This window comes from Crinia signifera, chromosome 2 (assembly GCF_055691185.1).
Source record: "Crinia signifera chromosome 2, ASM5569118v1, whole genome shotgun sequence".
NCBI lineage: Eukaryota > Metazoa > Chordata > Amphibia > Anura > Myobatrachidae > Crinia > Crinia signifera.
Window position 1 is genome coordinate 93,713,249 of NC_139218.1, and position 20,395 is coordinate 93,733,643.

Here is a 20,395-nt window from a genome sequence, read left to right on the forward strand (position 1 = left end):
TTATTTGCCTGATTCAGACCTAATCACTAATCTGCATAGTTGCAGATGACTGCAAGTGGTTAGCCACTGCCCAGAGTGAAAACCTGCCCTGTGTAAATCTGCGGGTGAGTTTTGAAATGTCGCAATCTGGTCTCCTGTTGAATATCCATATACTATTTGCTCACCTTAAGGTGCCCATACATGGCCCAATTTAACGGTTGCAATGCGATACGTGCTCCTGCACCCATCACATCGCACAGCACAAAAAGTATGTGCTGCACAAAACTTTCTGTACTAGTTTGCATCTCACTGCAATGGTTGCACTGCATCAAAATGCATGCAATGCGATGGGATCTAGTACAAAAAGCACAGTGCCTATCGCTCCCTGTATGAGCACCTTTAGAATTACTTTTACAGTCTAAGCAAATGTGAGCAAGTGAAACCTTCCACAACTCTACAACAGAGGCTGATCGGGGCTGACACTAATATCACAAACCATACTTTCTAGGACAGACCATCCTAGGGAATGTCAAAAGATTTCTTCAGGCTGTCCAGAATTATAGTTTTAAATGGATAAACATTTCATGTTATTTACAGAAAGCAAATCTCAGAGCTAGACCATGACTCCCAGCAGTTTCTGCAAGGTGGCAAGGACTCTAAGGCATTTTAAAATAGGAGGCCCGTGTGCAACTTCCTCTGGCCGGGACCCCTTGTCTCTGCAAGAGAGTTTGAGCAGTAGTGTGCTTAAACTCTACTACGCATGCACAGATCTCCAGAAAAATGGCCATTTTTTCCAAAGATCTCCTCATTGCTAGCAGCAACCCAGCCTTGTGGAGTCTGAAACTAGAGCGCTCAGAGTCCCCTGCGCATGCACATATCTTTGTGAAAATTGCTCAGTACCATCCATTATAAATATGCCCCTGCATGGAATGCATCAGAGGACAGGGGGTTGTTTTTGTCACACCCACTCATTTTTGTGATCAATGACTGGGTGTGACAACCAAAAAGGGGAATACAGTCACGAAATGCAAATGTGTGCATTGCAAAACGTTTATTCAATACAACATAAGCAAATCTACAGTATGACATATAATACAATTTTGTTTTGTTTCTCAGAACTATGCTTAACAATGTAGGGTGTTACAGAGTATCAAATGAAAATAGTATTTTTTAGCTTTTTAAAAAAAATACAGAATATTCCAAATTTCACATAAAATGGTGTGTTTCAAGATGCAAGCAAGACAGCAGTATTTTTTATTTCATTAAAGCCTGTGAAACAGCTTTCATTGAACACTGCTGTTCATATTCTATGCATCAAAAAAATAGTTTTTGCTTCAATAATCAGCAATCAGCAGAAGCTGCTCTGATATATCATATGAAATCCTCAGAGCACAGACTATTAATCATACAGTTCATTAGACTGCTGCATCTAATTATAAAATGTATTCAGTTTAACTATACTAAAGACAAAATTTAACATTACTGACATAAAAAATACATACTTTGTACATGTAATATTGCAAATCTTATCTATTTTTTGTTTGAATACAAAAACTGCCTGAGTCTTATAATTTATTCACACAACCTTAGCACAATGCTTTATTTATAATTTAATATTTATTTTCAATTTCAAATTAAAGTTAAGCTATTAGCTTTTATTGTACACATCTATCAGCAATTTCATTTAATGAATTTCTGAGCCTAGAATTTTGTATGGCATCAGTATAGTATGTGCACAGAACCTCCTATTTATTTGCTACATCTATAAATGTAATAATTATCATTAATAACTTCTTTTAGAATCACAAAATACAGTATATATGTGAAAATAGTAGTACAGGTTGAGTATCCGTTATCCAAATATACCTTATCCAAAATATCCCTTATCCATAGTTTCCAGAATTTTTATTTTGGGCTAAAAGCAGTACTGGGTACATCTGTAACTGGCACTATTGGGGACATGATATGTAACTGGCATTAAATATGTGCAATAAAATGATTGCTTGACATTCAAATGAAGTGCCTGATATACAGCACAAACTTTGGGCCTTATTCAGAACTGATCGCAGTACAAATTTGTTCTCAAAATGGGCAAAACCATGTGCACTGCAGGTGGGGCAGATGTAACATGTGCAGAGAGAGTTACATTTGGGTGGGGTGTTTTGAAACTGAAATCTAAATTGCAGTGTAAAAATAATACAGCCAGTATTTACCCTGCACAGAAATAAAATAACTCACCCAAATCTAACTCTCTCTGCACATGTTAAATCTGCCTCACCTGGAGGGCACATGGTTTTGCCCATTTTGAGAACAAATTTGTACTGCGATTAGATCTGAATAAGGGCCTTTATTTCATGTTTTGAAACCTTGTTTCATGCACACATAAAACATATTTGTGTGTATTTCATATGTTTGATGTGTTTAACCAACATAAATGCAAGATACCTCAAGACACCTCATTGAATTATAAAAATACTCTGATATACGGAATAATCTGTTATCCAAAATGCTTCTGCTCCTGACCATTTTGGATAAGGGATACTCAACCTGTAGTACCAAGCATTGCCCAGCTATGTTCGTGAGCATACATGATTAGAATGAAATTTAAAAATTTGTTTAACAGACTTTCCTATAATTTTAGTGTAGATATAAAAGGTTAGGTAGGGCCCTACTTACGTTACAATTCGAGATGTACATGGACCCCAATGTTTTAGGTTTGGATTAGTCTTATCAAAATGACCATTAAGGGGTTTGGTTCTGTTTTCCATTTGGATTTAGAATTCTTTAAATTTAATAAAAAAAACAGCTAAAATAATGTTTTTTGGACATGTTTTTTCCCTACAGTATTATTAAGATCAGTAACATTACAGTATTTTCCAGTCATTTTTAGTAAATTTTGTCCACCTCACAGATTTCACCAATATTGGCCAAAGGTTGCAGTGAACTGACTGGCTAAAGTAAGCTACTGTGCACCGACACAAACACATGGCAGTTTAAAAGAATATAGCACATCTAACAGGATAAAACATGGTGGCCCATAAGTGGCAGAGAGGATGGCAGTTAAATTATTTATACAACCCCATAGAATGTTTTCATTAATTACAGACAAAATCAAAGGTCCAAGATCAGTACAGATAAATGTAGGTAGATTCTTTATATAAGTAAAGGAGGGTAACGCATTGATGGACTGACTGACTGATTGATTAATTGATTGATTATATTAAAGGTTATAAATAAAAGAATACATGACATGGGTCTGGAAAACATTGTGCACAGAGGTAAGTTATATTGTTATCATGTCTGAGTTTTTCTAAAAGAATGGCACTAGAGTCCTTCTTAGTAATTTCAGTAATATTGAGAGTAGCCTGTTTGTAAATGAGCTTGTGTTGTGTGTAAAGCCCCGTACATACGGGGGCGATAGGGGCTGAAATCGCTGGAAATATGGTCGCAGGCGACCATATTGCCAGTGATGGGAGTGTGCCCAGGCGATAAATCGCCTGGTGAGTGCTCCTGTTTTCTGCCCCATTCTAATCGCTGGTGGCAGAAACTTGCTCCTGCAACCAGCTGATTACCTCTGTGGCACCGCCGCCTGAGGTTCCTTTTCATCAGCGACCATCTCTGGTCGCTGATGAAAAGGGGACACTGAGCAATATATTGCTCAGTAATATATTGCTAGCAATATATGGCTGAGCAATATATCTCCCCGCGTGTATGGGGCTTTAGATTCTGCTGTTGCTGAAGGCACTCAGAGGGGATTTCACAGTGACTAAAGCCCCGTACACACGGGGGGAGATATATTGCCCAGCAATATATTGCTAGCTATATATTGCTGAGCAATATATTGCCCAGTGTCTCCTTTGCATCAGCGACCAGAGATGGTCGCTGATAAACAGGACCTCTGCTGGGGGAGCTGCAGAGGTATTTAGCTGGTCGCAGGAGCAAGCTCCTGCGACCAGCGATTACAATGGGGCAGAAAACGGGAGCGCACACCCGGCAATTTATCGCTGGTGCGCACTCCAATCACTGGCAATATGGTCGCCTGCGACCATATTCCCAGCGATTATAGCCCCTATCGCCCCCGTGTGTACACAGCATTAATGTTTAGTTGTGGATCATTAGTTTTATGTCCGTTTCTGTGAGCTTTCAATTCTGCTTCTGGTATGGGACTCTCTGGTGGCCTCCTGGTTGTCTGTGTTATTTCAACTTAATTTTGTGTGTGTATGTGTTGCTCTGTGCACAAGGCTGTTTTTTAATTAGCTTGTTATCTTTGCTTTGAGCAGTTCACCTGCAGTAATCAGTGCTGCAGGAGGCTTGTGCTTGACCAATAATCTGCATTTGGTTCTTGCTTCCTTTATAGTGAATGTAGACAAAGAGAATGGTGCTTGTTATAGCTTTTGTTTCTGTCCTAGAGTCAGCTTCTGTTTCCAGGAGCTAGCTTCCAGTTACCAGCACCTACAGATTGAGCATCTCTCGCTCAGTGCTGGGGCTCGCTTGACCGCCCCCCTCTGGTGATCTGGCGCTCCATCTGACTTGGATGCTTAAGCATCCCACATGCACACGCATCCCAGTTAGCGAACCTTGCCCGTCTCTGCTTCAGGGAGAAAATGAAAAATTACAAAGGACAATTCTTACAATAAGAGCTGTTTCTTCAATGAGAGGACTTATGGGTTTATGCCCCAGGAATCCTTCTGTGCATTGTGCTTTCATTGGCTATAGCATATTCAGGCTACAGTGATCACTGAGAAAGATCCTATTGAATTCCTCTTAGGGAAATTATGTGGTAAAATTCATAGGCTTCTAACAAGCCTATAGGAAATAAGTTACTCAAGTCATGTTGCTGGCCCTAGGATTGAGTACTACTACTATTATCACATGATTTTTCTCTCTTTGATTGCACTGATTTGATTGGACAAAAATTATTTATCTAATGTTAAGATTATTATGCAGTTGTTGGTGAATGAGTTGCTGTATGGCTAATATGTATTCTGCTGGAAAGGGAATGTTCCTTTTAGTATTAGATTTGGCTTTGACTTGCTCTCATTATTCTTGGACAAACATATTTTTTGTTGACATCGGCTAGATCACTCGTTCTAAAACTGTGTGCCATGGCACCATGGGCTGCCTTGGAACTATTGCAGGTGTACCCCAGTTTGTGTGGTCCAAAACCATTTAAAATTAATTATGATCAATGTAATTGGCAAAAACAGTGTTCATGGCTGACAGTAATAAAATATGTAGACAAACAGAAGCTAATCTTGTCTACACTACATAATTAAATCTCAAGATGATATTTAAAGACAATATATTTCATTAGGATTTTTTTCTTAATTTCTCTATAAGACATTTTGGCCTAGGGCTGCAGTGTATAACATTCTTATACTATAGTGTGCCATGATTGAAAAAAGTTTGGGTACCATTTTCATCCTAATACTGTATACTAGCTTTGACCATGGCTGCCTATTACCATTCATGGGCTTTAAAGTTTGTATTTTCCTTAGATTTGTCTCACCATTTTATATACAGAAGAATGTATAACTTAATCCCCTTTACTTCAGAAGCTGTTAAACTCTGATCATAGATTATACATGTAATAGTTGACTGGGGCAGTGCCTTGGTCTGCATATAGAACAGGCATTCCCAACCACGGTCCTCAAGGCACACCAACAGTGCAGGTTTTGTAGAAATCCAGGCTTGAGAACAGGTGACTTAATTAGTATCTGAGGGATTTTGATTAAACCATCTGTGCTGATATTATTAATAATATGCAACTCTTGATTGAAATTAATACCATATGTGATGTAGGTTTATTAAAAGGTTGTCAGAACTATAGATTAAACTATTTTTGCTGAATAAATTTGAATTTCTGCAGCTACTCTACTTTGTTTAAGACCATTTCAACACAAAAATGGTTCTGCAAAAAATATTTTCAGTGTCATATCTTCCTCATATGTATTTGGACTTAATATCATACATTTTTATTATTTTACATGATGCGCAAATGCAAAAAAAAGAAAAAGAAAACACTATATTTCTGTATTTCTGTATTCACTGTAATTTCAGCTTTGTGATCTTACAGATTTCAGTTTGGAAGGTTTTTTTTTTCTTGCTTTAAATGTTTAATGTTGCTAATTAGCAATGTATAAATAGGAACTAGATATTGGGTTTGGATATCTAAAGCCCCGTACACACGGGGGAGATATATTGCTCAGCAATATATTGGTAGCAATATATTGCTGAGCAATATATTTCTCAGTTTCTCCTTTTCATCAGCGACCAGAGATGGTTGCTGATGAAAGGGAACCTCTGCCGGCGGTGCCGCAGAGGTAATCAGCTGGCTCCTGTGACCAGCGATTAAAACGGGGTTGAAAATGGGAGCACACACCCGGTGATTTATCGCCGGCGCACACTCCCATCACTGGCAATATGGTCGCCAGCAAGTGTGTATATGTGTGTGTATGTATGGGTGTTCCATGATAACTCTTGAACGTTTTAATCAACCTTCTTCAAACTTTGCACACTACCTTATCATCTTAAGAGAAAATCTAAGTTCAAAGATGAGTTTAAACAGACTAGCCCTTAAGGGTGCTGTCATAAGGGTCTGTGCTATTTCTATTATTTTCATGCAATATGTCATTGTAAAGCTTATGACTTTCCGAATATAACACAATAAACACACTCCCTTAAGTGAACCCTTAAAGGCCTATAAGCGTCCATTAAATGAAAAACATTTTCACTTCACAAAACTTTTGACAAACTAAAATTAATAAACGACTCTGGCAGAGTGGTCTGTGAATTGACCACTGTAGATATCGTTGGGGAAGTTGAATAGTTGGAGACTTGCTGTACCTGCTGCACCAGCTCCTGCTCTGTTGTGGTTGGGTAGGGTAGGTGGAACAATAATTGCATAAGCATAAACTTTTGCCTGTCCATCGGACAGGCTTTAAGACTAGTGTAATCATAATCTATATAATAAGTTGAAGAGTCTGTGTGCGTGTGTGCGTGTGTGCGTGTGTGCGTGCGTGTCCGTTGCATTGCGGGTACACCGTAGCACTCAGAGCTGCCAAATTTGGCAACAAGGTACCTCTGGACCTGGTGGTGTGCACCGTGAAGCCGGTTTTTGGAAATTTCACTTAAAAATTTAAAAAACACCAAGTTTAAATTTCCCTTCATTGATGATCTGGGGAAAAAGATTGACGATCGGGGAAACCGTAGTGGAAGGAACAACTCCACACCTGATATCATTGCTGTCATTGAGTATGAATGACACATTCTAACATTATGGTGAAGGGTTTAAACAATTATTAGGAATAACTGAGGATATACATAGACCACACATCACACACACACGTACATATTGTACACGCACACACACACAGTACACCACATATGCACACAACACACATATATATAGGTGCGCACCTCACACACTTACACATTGGACAGATACACACAACAAAACACACACATAACACACCACATGCAGTACAACACAAACCCATATACACTACAACACACACCCAAAAACAGTACAACAAACACACAGAACACACACTTAAACATTGTGCAGATACAGAAACACACAGAACACACACACACTTAAGCAATGTCAGGATACGCACAGCACACTACACGCACATATATATGTAGCGCACCTCACATTCAGCAGATACACATAACACAACACATAACACACCACTCATGGTACAACACACACCCACATTCACTACAACACGCACCCAAAAACAGTACAATACAAAGAACACACACAAGCATTGCACAGATACAAAAAGCACACTACACACACACACACATTTATACGTAACACACCTTACGCACTTACACATTGGGCAGATACACACAACACACACATAACATACCTCTAACAGCACACCACACACCCACATTCACCACACTCACACACCCAAAAAACAGTACAACACACAAAACACATACTTAAACACTGCACAGATACACAAATGCACAACACACACATACACATTCTGTATATACATAGCACACCTCACACACTTACGCATTGGACAGATACATACAACACAACACACAACCACATACACTACAACACACACACAAAAACAGTAACACACACAAACACATAAAAAATGTATTTGCCATTTATTTAAAAGTCTGGACCGGCTAATAAAAACTGTACCTAATGTACCAGCTTTTCTTTTTTCCCCATATCCATCTCTGCGTACCCCGGCCAGTTGCACTGAGAAATCTTTGTCCTGGCCAATGCACCCGTTGATCAATACAAAGTGGGTACACTGCACTCACCCTGTTAGTCAGTTGGATGTTAGGCACTGCTCTGCCTTAAGGGTTTCCCAGACTCTTTTGGTTCATAGATGATGTTTGGTCGATGGGCATGAGCGCTGCATGTATTTGTTTGAAGTTATGAGTGTAAGAAGTCGAAGAATAAGACTGAGATGAAGATTTGTCACATTATAGTGTACAATTTACTCAATAAATCATGAAATAAATATGTGTACATAGAAGTACAATTCAGAAATGAAAGTAGAATTAAAAAATAAATTCTGATTCAAACTGGTAATTGTTTGGATGGGGTGGGTTGTGAAACAAATCTATAGGTGGAGGGGGTATGGATATTGTGGGCATAATTAGTGTTTTATACACCCACAGGGGGTCCCCAGTTGATGAGAAATTTTCACTTCAGTGTCACCATAGGGGTATTTCCAATTGGGGTTCAGGTGGTCTTTTGGTCCCTTTACAATCCCGTTGGTCTCTTCTCCTGGAGCCTACGGTCTCCCTCAGTGATTGACTATCATTAAGGGAGACAGTAGGCTCAAGGAGGAGAGACCTACGGGATTGTAAAGGGACCCTAAAAGACCACCTGGACCCCAATTGGGAATCCCGCTATGGTGACACTGTGACCGTGACACTGTACTGAAAATCCCATCATTTGAGGATCCCCTGTAGGTGTACCAAACACCAATTATGCCCACAATATCCATACCCCCCCACCTATAGATTTGTTTCAAAACCCACCCCCATCTAAACAATTATCAGTTTGAATCAGAACTTATTTTATAATCCTACTGTCATTTTTTAATTGTACTTCTATGTACACGTATATATTTTTTCACAATTTATCGAGTAAATTGTACACTTTAACATGGCAAATCTTTATCTCAGTCTTATTCTTCAACTTATTACACTCCAAACCTTATCCATGCACCCATTTATGATTGCAATGGCTGGATCGGTGTATTGGCCCGTGGGTGTAGGGAAGAATTTGGCCCATTGCACCCTTTCCAAGTGGTGCATTGCAGTGGTGCGGTTAGCGTGCATCGCATCATGATGTCATGTGGCCAGGCCCGCGGACCTGCTCCCACACTCAGTGGCTGCCCCACTGTTTGGTAGAGATGCCCGGTGCATGTGCTTTACAGATCTCCAGACCTCAGAGACTGTTGCAGGCAGGATCGGTGAGGGGAGCGGCACTGGCAGGGAGCGTTGAATTTTTAATTAATTATGGCACGGTAAGTAATGCCCACCCCGGTCTCCACGCACTCAGCGCCTGTAATTACACACCCTAGAAACTGTACCATTGAAAGTATAGAAATGGAGCTGTGGCCACGTCCCTTTCTGATTTTGTACCAATTTCTGACCCTCAGATGTTGGAAGGTATGTCATAGGTGCTAAATCTCAGGAGTGGATGTGGAATTCATCAACACATACATTATCAACTCAGGAGCATTGTGTTTCAAACAACAACAGCACACCTCATTGCCGTCATTGAGTATCAATCAAAGGCGTAACTACCATAGGTGCAAAGGGTGCAGCTGCTATGGGGCCCAGAGCCGAAGGGGGCCCATCTTTACAGCATAAGTTATATTTTCTATATACATTTATCATCATTAGATGGTAAATAGGGGCCCTTACAAAATTTTGCTATGGGGCCTACGAATATCTAGTTAGTCAGCTAGTAGACCTAATATATAGCATATTGGGGGTTATTCAGGCCTGATCGCTATTGTGCGAATTTACAATCCTATTGATTAATGAACAACTGTGCATGCCTACAGATTGTAATGCTCATGCACAATGTGACAAAAATATCTAATTGCAATCCCTTCACAATTGGGGTGAACACTTGCTGTTTTCTGGGAGTGTCAGAAAAAACTCAGGCGTGCCAACATGTTTTAAAGGAGGGTGTGTGCTGTCAGTCCCATCCTCAATCAGTCTGTGGACTTGATTCAAGTTCATTCGCAAAAATATTGGTATAATACCAATATTTACCTTGCCTCAGGGCCATTGGGATGAACTTATGCCACTAGCATACCTCCCAACATGACCTGCTACAGGAGGGACACAATGCTCTATTTCTGGACTTCCCTCTTAGTCTATGATTGCCATCACCTGTTTTAAATAGATTAAATGATAAGAAATGTGTTTGAACACAGGTGATAGCAATCATAAATTAAGAGGAAAGTTCAGGAATAGAGCATTCTGTCCCTCCTGGAGAGGGTCATGTTGGGAGGTATGAGATAGAATAGATGAATAGATAGATAGATAGATAGATAGATTTTTTTTTAAATTCCAATTGTCCTGCTGTTCAAAAGAGTGAGCCACTTACTTATTTTTCTTAATGGTCTGAAATATGTTTAATAATAATAATTAAACTAAGACTAGAATACTGTGTCTGCCTAACAGTGTTTTGATTTCTTTGGATTAGCGGTTGGTGCTGTAATTGTAATTCACTTACATTATGAACTGCACACACTACTTATTTATGGGCTTGGCTCATTTAAAGCCTTCATGTGAATCCCTTTTAGACTGATTTGCAGTTAATTAACTGATCTATATTTAGAGTTTTTTAACATCTTCTTTATATGCACTTCCTAATGTTAATCACTTTTAGTGTGGTAAAATGATTACACAATAATAATTATGTAGATAAGTATGTAAAATTACATTCAACAAAGCAAAACGCTACATTTTTATCTTTTAGCTCAGTTTTAGCAGTATATTAGTATGTTGTGCAAAAGCTTGAAAGCATAAACAAATACCGTAATATGCCTTTTTTCTCTCTAATGTATTAATTAGAATGTTCCAAAAAAAGAGTCTAATTAATTTATCTGGTTTTGTATATACAGGCTAATTACATTTTCATATACGGTATATTAAATATATACATTTTTATTATAATTTATTGAAAGTTATAACCGAAAGGGTAAAATCAGAATATTCATTTGAGCAGACCTAGTTTTGGACCCCAGATCTCCTGGCACCTGACACTTCTTCAACTACAGGAGAGGTATGGCATTTTCCACAGCTAGAGAAGCATTTTCATGCGGTCTTGTGAGACACTGTGAAGAGATACATCAGAGAATGAATGGATATAATTTCCATTGAAAAATACATGTCTTGCTTAATTTCAAAAAATAAATAATAATAATCTATAAAGAAGATTGTGCTATAAGAAATAATATGCACATACAGGGAAACTGGGAGCACAGCAAAACAGAAGACTATAATAACAGCATATTCACGACAAGGAATAAAATTGCTCACGCCAAGCTAAACTCTGTGGGCTGGCTACCGCAAGCTATGTTAATCAAGTATGGGGTGAGTTTATGCAGGAGCGGATTTGCCCACCGGGAAACTGGGCCATTTTCTGGTGGGCTGGTCCAGATTTGGCCGTTCTCCCCTGGTTGGGCGACTGCTTACCCCTGGCTGGGCCGTGGGCCACGGACCGCGCTACCACAGTGGTTAGCGGCTGCAGCCACCAACTTTGCCTGCCCACAGTAAATATAGCTGCGGCTTTGAACAGTATAAAGATTGCCATTGGTCGCTCTTGGATGATGTCACCATTAGCATTATCCCCCCACGGGCTTCCACCGATATTACCATTCCTCCCCCAGGGCTGCCACCAGCATTACCATCCCCCCCGGGCAGCCACCAGCATTACCCCCCCCCCCCCTTTCCCCACCTCCCAGGCTTCGCCAGGATTTCTCCTGGGCCCGATTTAGTTACCAAACTGCCCCTGGGTATATGTTAGAGTGCACATACAATGCAGCTAGGGTGGGGTTTCTTCATTACCCAAAGATAAATTTACAAAGTTTGAGAAGTTAGCGAACCCATCACCAGTGCTCTGTAGATGTATATCTCAGTGGAGGTTTTTGGAATCATAGTAATGTAGTCAAAATAATTTTCCTCCAGAACAGTATCACAATTCAAGGTTTCATGTAAAGTGAATGATTCTTACATAGTGTGTCACTGTTTTAATCCACAAAAATGACATACACAAGCAATATTTAAAGACATAAACAAATTGGGAGCACACAAACACAAAATATACAGGGCAATATATGGGATAGTGTGGCTGTAATTACCAAAGATGGTGGAACTGTTTAGGTAAGAAAACAGTTCAAATGAGCTTTAATAGAGGATGCAGCACCCGGGTAGTCAGCATCCAGTTCAAGTCCACAGGTAAAGTATCCACACAGTCAGTTATGTCAAGGATATCACCAACATGTTTCGATCTGAGCTTAGGTCTTTTTCAAGGTTCCTTTCTGTGTATTTGTGTGTGCAGTCTGGCATATGCAGTTTTTAAACCTCCTTGTTTTAATGAGTGTCCGCACAAAGGGGGTTATTATATTTCACTCTTTCTGACAAAATCCTTCTTAGATGGACGAAACCATGTGCACTGCAGGTGGGGCAGATGCAACTTGTGCAGAGAGAATTAGATTTGGGTGGGGTTTTACTTCAAAGTGAGATTTATATTGCAGTGTAAAAATAAAGCAGCCAGTATTTACTCTGCACAGAAACAAAATAACTCATCCAAATCTAATTCTCTCTGCACATTTTACATCTGCCCCCTGCAGTGCACATGGTTTTGTCCATCTAAGAAGGATTTTGTCAGAAAGAGTGAACTAGAATAAGGCCCAAAGTCTCTGCCCTCCCCAGAAGCAAGTGGAAATTTACATCACCAAGATTTGTATGTACATGTTGTCATAGCTGGATTTACACCTCCTGGGGCCCAAGGCAAGATACCTGTTTGGGCCCACAGCCCTCAAACAATACATAGCGCTAAATTTCCTGATTGATACCCTTGATAAGTCCCCCTCTTACATCAGTCCCATGTCACACTGCAGGAACAATGCATGGTTACAAAACTCAAGCCACACTGCATAAGGCAAGGGGCAAGTTTATGGCTATAGTAACATAGATAATAATACTCATAGGTGTCCCTCAGCAGATAATATCACATTTCATAGGCATTCCCTCTCCCAAAATAATATCACACATGGGTGGCGTTCCCCCCCAAAGATAATATTATCTCAAATAGGTTCCCCTAGAGAATAATACAGCACATTGTTACCCCCCTTTCAAATACTATACAACACACAGGTCCTCCCAAAGATAGTAATACAGCAAGTACCCACCCCCCAGAAAATAATACAGCACATAAGTTCCCCCTCGATAACAATATAACAAATAGCCCTTCCAGAAAATAATACAGCACATAAGTCACCACATGCCTGCAACTGCAGACCACACTTACGTAATAGAGCAAATAGCTCCCCCAGATAATAATTCATCAGATTAGTCCATCCCCCCCGCATAATAATAACCAGAAAATAGCCCTGCCAGATAATATTACAGGAAATTCCCCCAGTAATAATAATACAGCTCATATGTCCCCCCCAAGATAATAATACAACAAATACCCCCCAGATAATAATACAGCACATAGGTCCCCCATATACAATAATACAGCACATGATATATCCCCACCCAGATATTACACCAAATATCACCCCACATATAATAATACAGCACATAGGCCCCCCAAAGATAATAATACGGTACATACTGTAGGTCCTCCCTACCCAGATAATACAGCACATAGCCCCCACATAATGATACCGCACAAAGGTCCCCCACATATATAATTATACATCACATATTTACCCCTCAAAGATAATAAAACAGAACATGGTCACCCACAAGGTTGCAGAGTGGAGGCCAAAGAAACGGAGCAAATTCATTACTGCACCAGGGACCAGACCACCAGTTTAGAAAATCCGAGAACAGCAACCACTGGAAGTTCAGAACAGCAGAAGACAGCCAGGAATGTGGTTAGACAGATCTGAGCCACAAAGAGCCAGTAATTGCCTGACTTCTTTCTGCTGGATACTAAGTAGCAGTGTTTGCCTATGGGGTGGAGCACTGACTGGCTTTTGGCCTATGTGCTGGGGCTGGCCTGTTTGGCACCAGTGGTCCCTCTCACTGCTTTGCCAAAATTTTGCCTTTGGGAAATGTGGCCTGCAAGTTGCAAGGCAAATGCTGCCGGTTATAACTTCCTATATGCTGGCACTGAAGCATAAAGATAGCCATCAAAATCATCAACGGTTTATGGCTAATGTTGAATACTTTTGCCATCCATGGGGGAGAACCAGATGGTTTCCCTACATCAATGGCACAGCAGAAAACACTTTTTCTTTTTTTTTCTTCAAGGTGACAGAACACCCAGCATAACTCCACCCCCTGACAAACCTGAAGCCCTGACACATGTTTTGATTGGCCGATTTGCCAGTCAGTCAAAGAGAATGGATGACCATCGATAGCTAAAAATATTGATGGTTGTCCATAACATAGTTTGTAACTATCGATGGCTAGTTGTAGAATCACCATTGATGGCAATTGCACCGATAGCCATCCCTAATGCAGCTTGTTGGGAGACGGAGCAGTAAACTGATGCTAGCTTCACTAAGCCCCGTCCTAATGCATTTCGTCACCAGATTTCAGAGGGCAATTTAAATGCAGCACTACTGAAGACACAGTGCAGCATGTGTATGTCACAGATGTTTTTTGTTACCAGATGATCCCGGCTTTAAAAAGGGTCACTCAGTGTGAACATTATGACCTGAACAGTGTATTTTCTGATTACTTTCTATAAACTGGACTTTGTTTGGTGAATGTTGCTCTATTTAATGCAATACAGGATGAGACTAGTTAGTTGATGTTTGTTTGCTGTGGGTGAAGGTATGCCATGAATAAGGCCCACTGAGAGACCAAAACTTCAGCTGTGCTGACTGCTTTAACTTGAGGAATCTGCACTCTGTAAATGAATCAAGGGGGTTACCGTCCAGACTTGATCATAGACAAACTGTACAGTATATCTGGGGATATAAATAAGACAGCACTCCTATTCCAATGTGAATTCAACCAGAGATATTTATTTATCCATATAATTTGAGCATCAAAAATGCAAAAAGAATTGCTATCCAGCTAAAAATTGCCAATAATTATAAGGGGTCACAAGCATATTCACCCATCCTTATAATGGCTAATGGTCGTCAGTCGACAAATCCATTTCGGCATGAAGTGCCTTTCTCACAGACTGACCCATATCAATTGATACTCAAATGTGTTATATAGCCATCAGCACACCAATCAATTATATCACAGCTGCCTTGTGTAATAGACCAACCAATCAGTAACCGCTTTATTGGACACACCTCTGTCCTGGAAGTCCATATATGGTTAAACATAGTAATAATATATACATAGAGAAGCATACACACCTCCCATAGCATCACGTCAGTAGCCTGACATCCAATCATCGCAGCCCAACATCGACTCTCTAACGGTGGCATCCTCTCGGGCACTGGAGAGGGAGGTGGTATGCAGCGCTTCGCGCCACGTCACCTGCGTCATCACTATGTGCCCGGGATGTGACAACCAATCAGGGAGGCCGGCGTGTCGCAGCATAACCTGACGCAACCCTGGCTGCTCCCGTGGAAAGCATCCTGGGATGCAACGCCATATTGGGAGGGTCAGGGGTCAACCCTTCTTTACATCTTGGACACCTAGTCACAATAATAAAGGCATATAAGGGACGTCATAAGCACCATGTTGGGAAGGTCAAGCCTTAGATATGGCTTGAGTTACCTCAGGCAGCCATTTTAGAAGACGCAGGTTAAAGAGGTTTACGGACTATGTCACTAGCAATATTTGAAATATAGAGGGACTAACAGAGTGTCACATTAGGCTGGTCACCAAACTTAGCTGATCAATAACACGCAGCAGTAAAGTAAATTTAATAGACATTAATAAGAAGAAACCAGACAAAAACTTCAAACTTCTTTCTCGTCATATCCCAGATCCAGGAATTTTTGTGCCATAGATCTGTTTAGATCATTCTGAAGATCATCATGGTTAGATGTTATCCTAGCATCTCTAATTAGCTGTGAAAAGGGTAATCCTCTTTTTAAAGGTTGAGGATGAAAGCTGTCATAAGCCAAAAGTGTGTTTTTATCTGTTTGTTTTTTGTACACCTTTGTGCTGTAGTGTCCATTAGTGACAGTTATCATTACACCAAGGAAATTTATGGTCACTGGGTCACTGGTGCATGTAAACCTAATAAGGCCAGGAAGTCCATTGAGATATAGAACAAACTCATCTAGCTGTTCCCGAGTGGCAGTCCAGATTAACAACAAATCGTCTATGTATCTCATATAGAGGGCCACAAAGCCAGAATACTGTGCATTAGACATAATATGTGTCCTTTCATAGTTTTACATAAACAGGTTGACATAGGATGGGGCCATATTGGACCCCATCGCTGTGCCAACCATCCCATTAAAGGATGGGTGAATGTATGGTTGTGACCCCTTATAATTATTGGCAATTTTTTCCTGGATAGCAATTCTTTTTACATTTTTGATGCTCAAATTATATGTATAAGTAAATATCTCTGTGTTGAATTCACATTGGAATAAGAGTGCTGTCTTGTCTTGTTAACTTACCTACCTGGTAGGATTGTATCTATCTATCTATCTATCTATCTATCTATCTATCTATCTATCTATCTATCTAACTATCTATCTATCTATATAAATATATATGGTACTCTTTACTTAGAAGGGCGCCCACGATTTTGATCGTGGGCATCGTTAGTAAAAAATCTCGGGCATCTCGGGCATTGAATGCACTAAAAAATCGGGTGCGATCAACCGACGAGATGCCCGAGATTTCCCATAGGGAACAATGTTAAATGTCTCAATTGACCCAATTTTCCTGTTCAATGCCTCAATTGACCCGATTTTTCCATAGGAAACAATGTTAAATGGGCCACAGAGGCCAAATAGGCACCCTGAAGTGTATAATGGCCACCCGAATTGTTAACGCCACCCCACGATCAACGTGAACCCGATGCGTGGCGAGCGCTGCGAGCCCGCGAGGGGCGGCGGTACGCGTCCTACGACCTTTTCATACCCCCACTATCCACGTCGGCGTGGAGTTGAGAATAGAAAGTGTGGCGAGCGCAGCGAGCCACCGAGCCCGAAGCGTGGCGAGCGCAGCGAGCCCCGCGAGGGTACGCGGACAGCTGTGAAGCCCGCGAGGGGACGCGGATACCTGTGAAGGTATCCGCGTCCCCTCGCGGGGCTCGCTGCGCTCGCCACGCTTCGGGCTCGGTGGCTCGCTGCGCTCGCCACACTTTATATTCTCAACTCCACACCGACGTGGATAGTGGGGGTATGAAAAGGTCGTAGGACGAGTACCGCCGCCCCTCGCGGGCTCGCTGCGCTCGCCACGCTTCGGGTTGACGTTGATCGTGGGGTGGCGTTAACAATTCGGGTGGCCATTATTCACTTCAGGGTGCCTATTTGGCCTCTGTGGCCCATTTAACATTGTTTCCTATGGAAAAATTGGGTCAATTGAGGCATTGAACAGGAAAATCGGGTCAATTGAGACATTTAACATTGTTCCCTATGGGAAATCTCGGGCATCTCGTCTGTCGCATCGCACCTGATTTTTTAGTGCATTCAATGCCCGAGATGGCCGAGATGGGCGCCCTTCTAAGTAAAGAGTACCATATATATATATATATATATATATATATATATAGATTCCTGGATTGTCGGTCCGGCACTCTCTTCTTACAAGTCAGCTGCCCACCGGTGCCATCAATAGATGATGGATAACATGTGATACAAAATAGCGGCACTCAGACGGGTCTTCTTTCAATCAAAGTATATTTTAGTGAACTGACGTTTCGGAGCTCGTGGCCCCGTTATCAAAGTAAACAGGTGAGACAAAGTGTACAGGTACATCTTACCTTAAATAGGGTGTCCTTCTTCCCGCGTCGCACTCCGGTCCCCGCCCGCCGCACACGCCGTATGACGGAAGTCAGAGCTGACTTACCCGGAAATGACGCAAGAGGAGCGTTCAGACGGGCTCGCTTGAACCGCAAGCTTCCTGGTCACCATGGAGATCTCGCTCTTGTAACTGACGGCGCCTCGGCTGGCGGGGGACCTGCAAGTAACGGAGCAGAATTAAGGCACACTGTACATAGTGCAGTATTAAGAACAGTGATATAATAACGATGCTTGGTGCAATTAATATATAATAAATATTGGCATATAAAACACTTATTAAATCGAGTGCATCTGTTATAACGTATTCCAGCATTCTTAGTGACAGGTGAAAAAGAGGAGGGGTGAAAAAACGTGAACACAAAAAACCACAGTGAGATAAACTATGTAGGATTGATGCTGGGAATAGCTGTGAAATTAATATATCATAAGATGTTAAAAAACAGAAAAAACAAGGGTAAGCGTTCAACTGGTGATTGCCAGTGTTGATTCCTGGGAACTGCTTTAGAAAAAATTATTATTTGTAAGCATAACAACTCTCATTAAATAGCATTTTCAAAAAATATAGGGTAGCAATAAAAGCTGTCTCATGGAGCTAGCAGCTTAACGTTACTGGAGGATGAACTCCGATTTACTGGGAACACTTTCACATGCCGACTCATTTTAGTCGACTTGTCGCGAGCAGTTATAACAAGGTTCCCAGTGGAAGTCTCTCGTTCAAGCCGTTAGGGCTGGTAGCATTCAGTCTGAAGATCCACCTTGTTTCCAGCCTCAGAAGAGTACCTCCTCTATCCCCTCCTCGAATGGATTTCGGAACATGATCTATGGCCATATGTTTCAGGTCGCTCAGTTTGTGGTGGCAGGCAGCGAAGTGCTTGGCCACAGGCTGTTCTTGGTCCTTGCCCTCCAGTGCTGCCTTTATGGCAGACCTGTGTAAGGCCATCCTATCCCTCATGGGCCTCACTGTCTTGCCCACGTATATCTTCCGGCAGGGGCACTGAATGACATACACTATGTGTGTCGACCTGCAGGATAATACATGGTTGATGTGGTAGACTTTGTTGTTACCAGGATGTGTATAAGACCTTCCCGTCAACATGTGTTCACATGTGGTGCACTTCGGGCATTTGTAACACCCGGGTGCCTTAGATAGGAAGTGTGTTTTAGGTCTACTGTCTGCAAAACCAGTGATGTCACTGTGGACAATGTGGTCCTTGATGCTTCTTCCTCTTTTGTAGCAGAGCATAGGTCTTTTATTGGAAAGTCCAGGCAGACTTTTGTCGGTTTTTATAATGGGCCATAGGGCCCTAGATGCTCTGGGCACAATCGCGCTGCTAATGTTGAGTTTGGTGACCAAGGGAATCGTCTCCCCTCTTTGTTTCTTGTTCATCGGGGAAAGTAAAGAGGTCCTGTCCAATTGTAGGACTTCTTCTTTTTGTTGTTTAAGCAATGTTCTGTCATAACCCCTCTCAGCGAATTTAGTAATAAATGTATCAAGAACCTCTGGAAGTTCCTCCGGTTTGCTCACTATTCTTGCTGCCCTGAGCATTTGGGATTTTGGTAGGGCTTTTTTTAGGGGGATAGGATGGAAGCTGTTTGCCTTTAACAGGGTATTTTTGTCAGTTGGTTTGACAAACAACGATGTTTTCAGTCTTCCATCTTCCAGGGTGATGAGTACATCGAGGTAGTTTACAGACTGGTTGGAACATTGCATGGTGAGCTTGATTGGAGAGGGTTTGCTGTTGATGTCGTCAACTAGAATTTTAAGTTCATGTTCATCGCCCCCCCATAACATAAACAGGTCGTCTATGTATCTTGTTAACAGGACGATTTTACTGGAGGCTAGTGGATTTTCATAAAAGAGATCTCTTTCTGCCATGAACATGAAAATGTTGGCGAATGATGGGGAGACACAGCTCCCCATTGCGCACCCAGACACTTGACGAAAAAAGCTACCATTAAAAAGAAAATAGTTCTTGGTCAAAGTCAACCTAAGAAGTTGCATGAAGAGGGAAAGGTCTAATGAGGTCATGTTGCTGTTAATTAGGAAGTCTCTCATTGCATCTAACCCCTGTTCTTGGGGGATGCAGGTGTAAAGGCTGGTGACGTCCATTGTCACCAGCAGGGTGTCTTTGGGGATCTCCTGAAACTTGGACAAGATGTTGAGGAATTTGGTGGTGTCCTGCATGTAATTATCTTGTTTAAGTATCAGCGGCTGTAGTATGCTATCCAAGAACCTGGAGATCGGTTCATAAATGGACTTGCGAGCGCTG